Below are 12268 nucleotides of genomic sequence, written 5' to 3' on the forward strand. Positions count from 1 at the left end.
GCTCAAAAAGTCAAATAATTGAGGAATAAAAATATAGCCTTGGTGAAAGTTTTATGGAAACGACACGGAGTGGAAGAGGCTACATGGGAGCCAGAAGAAACCATGAGAAGTCAATATCCAAACCTGTTTATTGGTAAGACTTTCGAGGACGAAAGTCCCTAAGGAGGGAGAAATGTAACATCCAGAATGAAGGCCTAGTCAGAATAGTGGTTTTAAGACCATTAATCTGACGTTAAAATAATTATTTTATGATCATTATGAGGTCTACGATATGAAAATGAGTAGGTGTTAAAGTTTCATGAAGAAATTCTATGTGTAAGGTGTCCTATTGGAAATTAGGGACCAAATTGAATAAATTGCAAAACTTGGATTCTAGAAGCAATTTGTATGAAATTACTTTGGAATGTTACTTAGGGGCCCTTAAAGTGTAATTTTCCCAATTTTTAAATTTTTGGACAAAAATGGGCATGCATGGAAAATTTTGGAAGTTTAGTAATGAAGGGCATTTTGGTCATTTGGTTAATTAAAGAATAAAAAGGGAAAAATCAAGTTAAAATCAGCTCATTTTGTTCTCCATGATGCCAAAATTCCAAGGGTCTCCATAGCTAGGGTTTTCAACATTTTCAAGCTCAATAGTAAGTGCTCCCTAGCCACGTTTTTAACGTTCTTCGTATTTTTGAGATCCTCGTAACATGCTCTCTCTATTTCTACCCATATTTCAAGCTAGGGTTCATGTTAAAAAATTTACCCATGTGGACGGACTTGAGAGTTTAAAAGATGGTGAACAACTTTTACTAAGTGGTTTTTCATGGAAATGGCTTAAAGGACTAGATTGTAAAAGTTGTGGAAATGGGTAGGAAAATATAGAATGAAGGAAAAACACGGGCTACTATATAATATTCAGCTAGGCTTAGTTAGCCAAGGAATTACATGCATTTCATTATACGAGCCCTAAGACTAAATTGTAAATATTGTGAAAGATTAGGGGCAAAATGGTCATTTTTCCTGGGGTGAGTTTTAGGCCTAAATATAATAATGTGATGTATTAATAATCTAATTTTATTGATTTAGACCCCGAGGAACAAATTTCGAAAGGTCGACCGTGAAAAATGAAAGGTTCCAGAATAACCGAGACACGAAACCGAAACAATTACCAGGTAAGTTCGTATAACCCGAAGTAAACTCTTAATATACTTAAACATGTATGTTCTTGAATTTATGAAAATTTAGATATTCATTGCATGATAATTCATGAAATGGGCTTGTGTAAACGAAAGATGATAAATGTCCTGGTTGAAATAAAAAGGGAAAATCCGATGGATAAATTATGGCTTGCATGATACGAGATCCTGCATGTGTTGCAGAAAATGATTTAGCCCAGACGGGTAATCTGATTGAGGATTGAATTTAGCCTAGACTGGCAATTCAGATCCGAGCTTATAGGAGCAATTGTCGTTAAAACGAGATTTAGCCTGGACTGGTAATCCCGACATTGCTCTATGAGTTATTACTAAGGGGGATTTATCATGGACTGGTAATCCTGCCATAAGATGTATGGTTCCCGGGAGTGCATACTTGAGATGATTACTTGAATAATTTGACGGTAAATGGTTATCCATCTAGATTTCCTAGAAATTCAATGGGAATTAACATGCTAAAATAAAGAATGGGAATATTGAATTGATGAGTTCATCTAAGACTAATGACGTGATGTATTTTTATGAGACTAACTTGATGATTGAGTGCATGTGATAGGGACTATTTCATACTTGTTGGAATTATTGCTTAATATGGTTGAATGCTAATTAACCGGTAAGTTTACTTTCCAGTTATTCGAACTTACTAAGCATATAAATGCTTACCCCCTTCTCTTTTCCTTGTCTTACGGAGCTCGAGGACTTGTGAAGATTAGAAGACGGTTGGAGAATCAACACACTATCAACTTGTCCTACTTTGGTATATAGATACTTTTATTTTGTTTAATGGCATGTATAGGGTTTTTGGTTATTTTGTTATATATGTCATTAGGCTAGCCAATGTAAGGGGCTAAATGGTATACTTATTCTTTTTATACAGCCATAAGATATGGCTTATATTGATGTAGGTTGTAAACCTACTATTGATGCATGTTTATGTTTAAATGTTTTATGAGATATGATGATGAGGTTTATCATGAATGAGTGCTTGATATGGAACCTAATAATTTGAGAGTGGACATAGTATACAATGATATATGGCTATAATATGGCCTAAGTATAAAATGTGCTATGTTAATCCCTAATGCGAAAAGAATAATTTAGCATGCACTAATCCGATAAGATGAGGTTAGCATGCAATGAGTCATGTCAAGGTTCTTCAAGAGTGTAATTAGGCCATGTTACATACCATTGAAATCTCTAAGTGTGTATGAATGATAGAAGGTGACCAAAGGCTTGGAAAATAGCCCTAAAAAGGTCCACACGGGTAGACACATGGGCATGTGTCTAGGCCGTGTGTGACACACGGATAGCCCCATTGGCGTGTTGCTTGGCCGTGTGTCCCCTGCACCTAAAATTTTAGGTCAGTTTGCATGGTAGTAAACACACGGGCAGAGACACAGCCGTGTGTCTCAACTGTGTGGAGAACACGGCCTAGTACACGGGCATGTGCCTTGGCCGTGTGCCTTGGCCGTGTGCCTTGGCCGTGTGCCTTAAAATGAATGATGACATCATAAACAGAGTGTCCAGGTTTTTAGACACGGGTGAAGACACGGGTGTGTCTAGACCGTGTGAGGGACACGGGTCAAGGACACGAGCGTGTACTTGGCTGTGTGAAAACCCCTGTAGGTTCAAAGTGAAAAATAAATCCAAATAATTCAACACGAGTGGGACACACAGGCGTGTCCCTAAGCGTACGAGTGTGTGCTTTGCCTCCACACAGGCGTGTGAGGCATAACCCTAGAAATTTTACTAAAATTTTTTATAGCTCTCAGTTTAGTCCCGGATCATTTCTAATGTATGTTTTGGGCTCGTAGGCCTATAATAGGGATACTATGACATTGTTTGATTGGTTTTAAATTAAAATGAAATTTTATAACCCGTATTTTTCGAAAGTGTCCGAGTATATCTCTAGTAACACCTCGTACCTTGTCCGGGTCTAGCGTACGGGTAAGGGGTGTTACATTGAGTCTCAAATGATGTTAGCGTATGAAGAGTCTGTCAAGTGAGTATATGTCTGTTCACCGTGGTGGAGTCTAAAGGGGTCCATCGAGACTAAAAACATGATCTTTGATATAAATCTTAAAAGAAAAGCCCATGGCCATGGCCCCTTTCAAAAAGAACAAAAAGACGGTGATTACCCAATGGGGTTCTCTACGTGTCCTAGAACAATGATGGGTAAACCTCAAATACCATGAGCTTAGGCAAATCCATATCGTAAACACATCATGAAAGAAAATCATTTTTGGCGTAATATGAAAAAAAGGCCTTTCTGGCATGATATGAAAGAATAGCCTTTTTGTCGAACTTTGAATGGATCGCCTTAGTGGTGTGTTCTATCTGACTACCTGTATGGTGTCCTTTGCTAAGTCTATTGGCGTGAACTGTCACCTAGTAAGCTACAAATCTGAATGTTTGTCTCTGTGGAAATATATGAGTAAGTTCTAGTAGTTCTGTAATATGTATAACCAAGATAAGGTATTTATATGTTCTGGAATAAGAGTTGAATAAAGTCTTAAGGGATTTCCATGAAAAAATAGATGTATATGTGTATGTTAAGAAGGGTGTCTGTTATGATGATCTATAAGTATGAAAAGTAAGGGGCATCACATCTTTTTCCAAATTTATTCTAAATATAAGTCAATGTTGTTTTGAATTATGAGATTCTATTATAGCATAATATAGAGTTCTTCTGGATGTTATACGTAGTGAACTTTCATATTGATATGTGTACAAATTATATCAAGGTAGGTCTAAGTGTGCACCACTGTTATGAAATTTTGTATAAGTATTTTCCATGTACATCTATCCACCCAAAATTATGTTCGTGAGTAGTTGTTTGAAATAAGAGATTCATGAATTGATTGGAAGGATTTCTCAATTAACAAGATATTAAAGATTATATAACATCCCCAATTAGGGCTTAGTCGAAACAGTGATTTCGGAACCACAAATCCGAGGTCAAGAAATTATTTTGATATTATTTTGGGTGCTATAGCATGATTATATGAGTGCATGAAAATTTTGGTGAATTAATTTTAGCGATTGTGAGCTTAATTACGAAAAAGGACTAAATCGCATAAAGGGCAAAAGTTTTTTTTTACTACCCAAATGTGTTAAATAGCTAGAGAACCATAATTAGGGGTCTTTAAAAAGAAATTAGACCCTTAAAAATGGGATGGCTGGCTATAGGGGACAAAGAAATTGAAAAGTCAAAATTGGTGGGTATTAGGTGACTTATTTGGTATTAAAATAAAACAAAAAAAAAGAAAAAGTTGTCATCTTTTCATCTTTCTTCTTCATCCACCGAAAATGGCAGCAAGGAGAGGACTTTAGATAGCTTTTCTTGATGACTTTTGCATTTTTAGGACCCTTGTAGCATGAGCTAACTAATGAGGGGACTATTTTGCAAAATGGTTGAATGTCTAGGGTTTTGCCATGTGAATATTTATGTTGTTTGCTGAATTTTTATGGAATAAAATGAGTCATGGTTCTGTAATAAACAACTTTTGTGAAAGAAGTTTGCATGAAAATGCCTAAAAATGGCTATTTCGTAAAGTTGTAAAATAAGTTGTAAATGTGTAAAATAATTGAAATGGTGAATTGCTATAGTTATAAAAAGAATTTAGCTAGGCTTGGTAAAGGAGGAAATTTGATAAAAATTAATTTACGAGCCTAAGGACAAAATCGTAATTTTTATAAAGTCTAAGGGCAAAACGATCATTTTGCCAAATTGTGAATTATAGAATGTTTTAATTAATTTAATGATTAAATGAGTGAATTTCATCATGTTAGATCAAGAAAATCGAGATTTGGGCTTAAATCGGAAAGTACAAGGTTATGGACTAAAATAGCGTAATTAGTTGAAATTGCATTCGAGGTAAGTCCATGTGACTAAATAAGCATGTTACCCATGATATTGTTAATATACTTGAAATCTATCTTTCTTTGGTTATATTGAATTATATGTTGATGATATTGAGTATGATGAAAGTGATGCCAAAAGTTAATAACATTCATGTGATGGTAGAATACATTAGAAATTCGATGGAATATGATATCCCATAGAAACGAGTAAGTTGTACATAAATAATGCAACTTAGTCGTATTGATGCATTGAATATTTGATTATGTATAGAATGCTTGAATGTATCTATGAGTAATATATAGTGAGATTTAATGCGGTAAAAACTCCTGGTTGAACCTTAGGAATAGATCGGATATCCTTGCCATGACATTTGGGTGATATGGATTGTGCTAGTGTAAGACATGCCTGGGACATGCATTGGCCACATTATGAGAGCTAGTGTAAGACCATGTTTGGGACATGGCATCGGCATTAAGATGAGAGCTAGTGTAAGACATGTTTGGGACATACATCGGCCTCGAGATATGCAAGCTAGTGTAAGACCTGTCTAGGACATGGCATCGGCTTGACATGTGTCAGTGTAAGACCTGTCTGGGATATGGCATCGACTTAGATATGTGAGCCAGTGTAAGACCATGTTTGGAACATGGCATCGGCATCGTACCCTATGTTTGAGGCTTAGTGATTATCTGTTGGTATTCCAAATGGTTCAACGGGAAATTTAAGGTTTAAGTCGCAATGATTGAGCTTATGGCTATGTTGTGAATGGTACAGATACTTACATGAAATTAATGAGATGTGAACTCAATTCATGTTGTATGATCAGTAAGGAATGAATATGAGCATGTTGAGTAACACAGGTATGTATGCCAAGCTCATGAGAAATGATTTTGGTTTATGATACACATTTGGTGGAGATGTAAATAGGTAATTCATGCCTGTGAGAATGATTTTGTGATGACCTTGTGATTATAGGTCTTTAATTATGATGTATAAATATTTATCTTTACCAATGTGGTGAAAATGAATTAATAAGTTGTGATAAACTTAGTATCATTAATTTATACTAAAACAGTTTTGGGTAGCAACAGCAGTCCGAATTTGAAAATCCACCAAAAATTTTGGAAATCAAATTAGAGGCTGAATAAAATATGAAATTAAATATTAATGAGTCTAGTTTCATATAGAGGAAACGGTGTAAGCAAAAGTTCATATAATGAGATATTTAAATTGTTGTGAGACAGAGTTAGAATGATTTCGAAATCTCCTGTCCTGATTTGGGAAAATATTAAAAATTGTACAAAAATAATTATGGGTTATAATTTATATTATTAGAATCCTCAATAAGTCTATTTTCAAAATAAACAAATGGGAACATCATTCGAATCCTGTGTGAGGAGATAATTAATTTTTAGTAAAGAAAGGTTGAAGTTGTAAAACAGCAGGATAGGGGTGACTTTGAAGAATAAACTGTACTAATTGGCTAAACCAAAAATTCTGAAAATTTTATGGTAAAAATATATGTGAGTTTAGTTTCTAGGAAAATTAGTGGATCTTAATTTTGAGTTCTGTAACTCCAGATATAAATAATTTAGTGACTGTGACTCGAGAAAACAGCTTGACCTGAACATAGGTAAAAAGGCAATTATGATATATTACCTTGAGATCATGTTGTAAGAATTGGTGGAAGCATATTGATAAACTACTTATTATTTTCATATGGACTTACTAAGCGTAAAGCTTACTCCCTCCTTTCTATTTCTTTTAGCTTGCCAGGTTAGCTCAGGGTTAGAGATCGTCGGAGGCAGTGTTACACTATCAAGTCACTACCTTTGGAATAATGAGGCATATATTAGAAATTACAAGTGAGTGGCATGTCTAGGGATCTAGTTTTATGACATGTGTTATTATGCTTTGGCCAAATGTATTGGCTTATATTAAGTTATATGTATATGGCCATGAGATGTGGCTCATATTGATTATGGCTTGTAAACCTAGCTATTCATGCCATGTCTAATATTTATGATATGATTATGTTTGTTTGCCATGCATGGTTGGTAATATGACATGCATGTTGGTTATATGCTCTATGACCATTTGAGGTGATTATAGCCAATTGTATGTTATAAAAACAACATGACGATGGTTGAATATGAGTGCTCGGGGGATAAGTTGGTAATTTAGCATAATGGTAAAAGTGGTCATCAAAATGATGGGTCTTATGAACGTCAATTAATGAATCTAGACTTGGTATTTTATGAGTAGGTGCATTACATGTAAGAGGACATATCAATGTTATGAATGTGTCTTAATAAAGGGTGTTTAATCACTAAAATCATGCCATGATTTGTGATTTTGATGTGCGTAAGGCTGTAAGGGATTATGGGTAACATGAAGACTTGGAAAATAGCCTAAATGTTGGCCACCGGGTTGAGACACGACCGTGTGTCTCAACCGTGTGAATGACACGTCCTGGAGACAAGGGCATGTGGCCTGTTCGTGTGGTTTGATTTGCATGCTGACGTCATAAACAGAGAGTTACACGATCTGAGGACACAGGCGTGTCCCTATGTCCACACGGGCGTGTGACCCTGTTTCATGGAAAAATTTTCTTAGTTTTCCCAAAACTTTCAAAGGTTCTTGGTTTAGTCCCTAACTACTTTCAATGCATGTTTAGAGCTTCATAGGCCCGTGTATGGGACATTATGCATGTGTATGAAAAGTTTTGATTTGAACGAAATTTTGTAACCAAATTTTTGCATGCTTGTGAACGATTAAGTTCAAGTAATGCCTCGTACCTTGTTCTGGTGTCGCACACTGGTAAGGGGTGTTACAGATTACGCATGATAAGGGTATAATAATTGGTGTATAAGAAAGTGATAAGATCATATAGTATCAACCTTAGTGGTTGATGCAGAGTAAAAGTCAACTCATAGAAAGATTTGGAATAATGCGAAAACTCCATCAAGCTATGGTTAATGAGCTCACTATGTACTTTCGTACTTACAATGTTGTTATTTCTTTTTAGGTCTGTTGAGATAGGCTTTGCCTAGAAGGAAAATGCCAAGAGTACTCCAAGTTGATTGCGAATTGGGTTATTATGCATACAGAGGATGTGTGGTGTGGTCTTTAAAATTTACCTTTTGAGTCTGTTCAAATAAATTTCTAACTTGTAGAGATTTGTACCAAATGCATTGTAATAAGTTGCTTAACAAGTGATTCATTTCAAATTTTTAAATGATAAGTTTTTCCTTAAGACTTTAAATAACAGATTTAAATAATGAAAAAATTCATAAATTGTTTATTAAATGTTTTGCATTGCCCAGTAACACTAAAGATCTAAATCCGACGAATTGGATCGGATTGAGGGTGTTACATTTCCTCTTTTGAGATTGTTTATGGTTTTAACACCTTAATTGTACTTGATTGTGTTCCTTTACCTATTGATTCTATTACAAGCTTAGATGGAGAAAAGAAGGTAGATATGGTTAAGTCTATACACGAAAAAGTGAGAAAATAAATAAACAAGACAAGCCAAACCAAAGCAAATAAAGTCAAAAAAGGGCACAAACATGTGGTCTTTTAACCCGACGGTTGGGTTTGGGTCCACATGAGAAAAAAATGATTTCTGACTAAATGCAAGACAAAATTGGACCCATGTGGTGATGGGCCCTTTCAATTACTCAAGCGCATCAATGATAATGCATATCAAATGTTCTTCCCAATGAGTATAATGTTAGTGCCACTTTTACTGTTGTTGACCTTTATCCCTTTAATATTGCAGATTCAAGGACAAATCTTTCTGAGGAAGAAGGAATGATACGAGCGACCTAACCCAATTCAAATTCTATGATAGAGATGACATTAGTTTCCCTCAAGTCCCAATCACGAGACCTAAATCCAAGCAGTTGAAGTCAAAACTCAACTTATTCGTCCAAGACTTTATCACGAAAAAATTTCGAGAAGAATAGTTGAAGTTTCAAGACAATAGATTTTGGAGTTCAATACAAAGTTGTTCTGTCGTAATTTGATACATCAAATTAGGCTCTCCAATACACTTTAAGAGCTTATTCTCGAGCGATATAAGTGTCTTTTATATGTTTTTATTGATTTTTAATTCCAAGAATTAATAAATGGTTTTTGTTAGTTTTATCCATTTTTAATACCCAAATAAGCAAAACATGCCAAAGGGAACTAAAGATATGATTGAGTGGTGTAGGGAGTCGAGGATGGCCCAAAATTGAAGAAATCACCTCTCAAAAGGGGTACCCCAATACTGAGTCATGAAAGTCATGATACCCCTAACAGTGCTGAAGAGAAGGAAATTAATGTCATTTCTAGTGATATTGCGATACCAAGGATAGGTATCACAATACCGAGACCCCTAATACTCCCAAGTTTAATACTGCCTAGGGCATCATGATATTAGAGCCTAGGTATCACGATATTGATGCCTGACAAGAAGAAAAATGACAGAAGGTGTAGTTTTTGTCCAACTCCAACACCAATCAAAATACAATGTTTGGGGCATTTTGGTCCACAATTTTGGTTTGTAATTAGATGTTAAAAACCACTTTTAGTTGAGAACTAAAAGGGGCTTCTTTATTTTTCTTTCATTTTTTTAGATTAGGTTTAGAGTTGTCTTACTCATTTTTGGGGGTTTTAGATATAGCTTTAAGGTGTTATTTGTTAGTTAGTTATTTTTGTTATATCTAAGTGTTATTTACCTTTAAGTACTTAGACTTTGTATTGTATTTTCATTTTCATCCCAAGCTTTTAATATTGCTTAGTCCTATTTTAAATTTCTTTGATAAAAGTTTGACCTTTAGTGTTCTTATGCATTATCTTTATTGCCATTGTCATATACTTCAAGCATCTTTCAAGAAAACCCTAATCTTAACCCTATCTCTTGCACTTAATTTAATGCATGTTTTGGGTGTTTATTTTATTATTGTTTGTTCAGAAATGAGGATGAGTGGCTAAATCTTAGGTTGTTGGTTGATGGAAGTGTTGTTTAGTTAGTTTTTGGTACTAAGATTAAATCGTAAAAACTGGACTAAATCGAATAGACATCGAAACTTAAGATTGACGACCCTAAGGGAAAATTTAGATAAGTGAGACTGAGAGGAGATATTATTTAGCACCAATTTTATAATCCCAATTAGTTTGGTGATTAAACCAATTTAAGAGTTTAGGGATTTAGATCCCTAATCCAAAGGTTAATTAGCAACATGGAACTCAACCAATCATTACTTGTCATTTAATTCATATTTGCTTAATTTTGCCTGTTTTGCAATGTAGTTCTTTTCATTGCTAAGTAGTTAATTAGATTAATTAACCCCCAAATTATGTATTGTCGTAATATAAAAATTAGTAAGTAGTTAGCTAAACTTCCTATTTGCATGCTTTTCATTTAGAAACCAATTTGTCCTCGACTCTCTTGGGTTCGATCCTTGGAATACTAGGGTGTTCCATTGGCACTATAAATATTACAATTGACCTGTCACACTTGCAGTATGTTTAGTGTTGATTCTCTGCCCCAGTGTTTGCACGTCAGTGGCGAAAGCGGTTAGGAGATAGGATGAATTAGGAGGGATCAATTTTATTCATGGACTCAATCCATGATGACAAGCCCATGTGAAAAATGTTAACAAGCTTAGGTGTTACACTTCAAAGACCCTAATCAAGCCTACTCACCCAGCCATGTTACAATTAGATGATTTTTGATGCATTTTTTGAAGGGATCTAAGATTTTTGGGTTGAGATGTCTTTAAAGTGTTAAAAGATCTATCTCTTAGCTTCGACACTCATTTTGAATCACTTGATTTCGAGTTTGGGAACTCAAGTTATGATTGTTTTAGTGAAGACTATGCAAACAAAAGATTTTGGTGGATTATTATGGAAATTATAGTTTTGGGCTTTTAACTTGAGTTTAAATCGTATTGGGTTCAATATTTAGGCTTAATTTTTATTATATATGAGCCAAATATTTTATTTATTAGGTGTTATTATTTTATTATTTATTTATTCCGAATTTTGGATATGTTTTTTAAGTATTTTAAGTTATTTAGGATTTATATGTTTATTAGTTAACAAGAAAGTTTAGTTTAAAATTACATGTTTAGATTAATTAGAGTTTAATATAGTTGAGAGTTTTATTTCTTAGAGGGTTAATTAAAGTCATTAATTGAGTTTGCGGGATTTACACCTCAAAGGATTCAATTGGGCACTTATTCATCTACCTATCATATCTATCGGTTCATTCAATTCATCTTCCACTTTTTACTCTATCTTTTCTTTATTTAATTATTATTTTGAATATTTATTTGTTATTCTTAAATTTCTTATTTTAGTTATTTTCTTTATTTTTCTTGTATTTCTAAATCTGTTTGATTTCTTCTTTCCAGGTCAGATTCGAATCATTCTTTCTCAAGTTGAGCAACTTAAATACAATATTCTTCCGCTCTGTCTCCCTCCCTTATCAGTGTGATGTGAGATTCGAAACGACCTTCAACATGTATAGATGGAACTTGAGTAAGAATTTGAACAACCAATGAAGGTTGGTCAATTATGGAAATGATGAATATGAAACCAAAGTGTGGCTAAGGTAGATATCTGATATAGAGTATAAGTTGTATAATTATGAGGTAAGTGTGGATTGATATGAGCCTTAATCTTGGACTTTGGCAAAAGAAGGAAACAACATATGTGTATACAAGTAGGTAAGTGTATGTGATGGGGTATATGCTTTGGTAACGGGAAAAAGAGTTATAAAGTGAAAGTGCAAGGATATGATTTAGAGTATAAGGTAAGGAGGAATAATTTGATTTAAGCCATTGTTGAGTACGAAAAGATGCTTGATGTAATTGTAATGGATAATCACTACATTAATTGTTGATGTTGATTGAAAGAGTAGGTGAGTGAAAGAAGGAAAATGATGTAACTTGAGAAAGAAATGAGGTTCACATAGTATAATTATGCCGAGATATTGGGGTATAAAAGTGAAGTCCTCCTTCCTAGTAAGTAGAGCCTATATGTAAATACCTCTAAATAAATGTCATCCTTTAAGCACTCATGCGGTAAGTTATATAATCCTGTCAACACATGTTTTTAAATTTATTTTTTGTCACTTATTATTTGGTAACGCGTTTGCAAGATGAAAGATCAACTCACCTTGGATGAAACATGGAAATGTTTCTACTAT

The sequence above is a fragment of the Gossypium arboreum genome, chromosome 4 (assembly GCF_025698485.1).
Source record: "Gossypium arboreum isolate Shixiya-1 chromosome 4, ASM2569848v2, whole genome shotgun sequence".
Taxonomy (NCBI): domain Eukaryota; kingdom Viridiplantae; phylum Streptophyta; class Magnoliopsida; order Malvales; family Malvaceae; genus Gossypium; species Gossypium arboreum.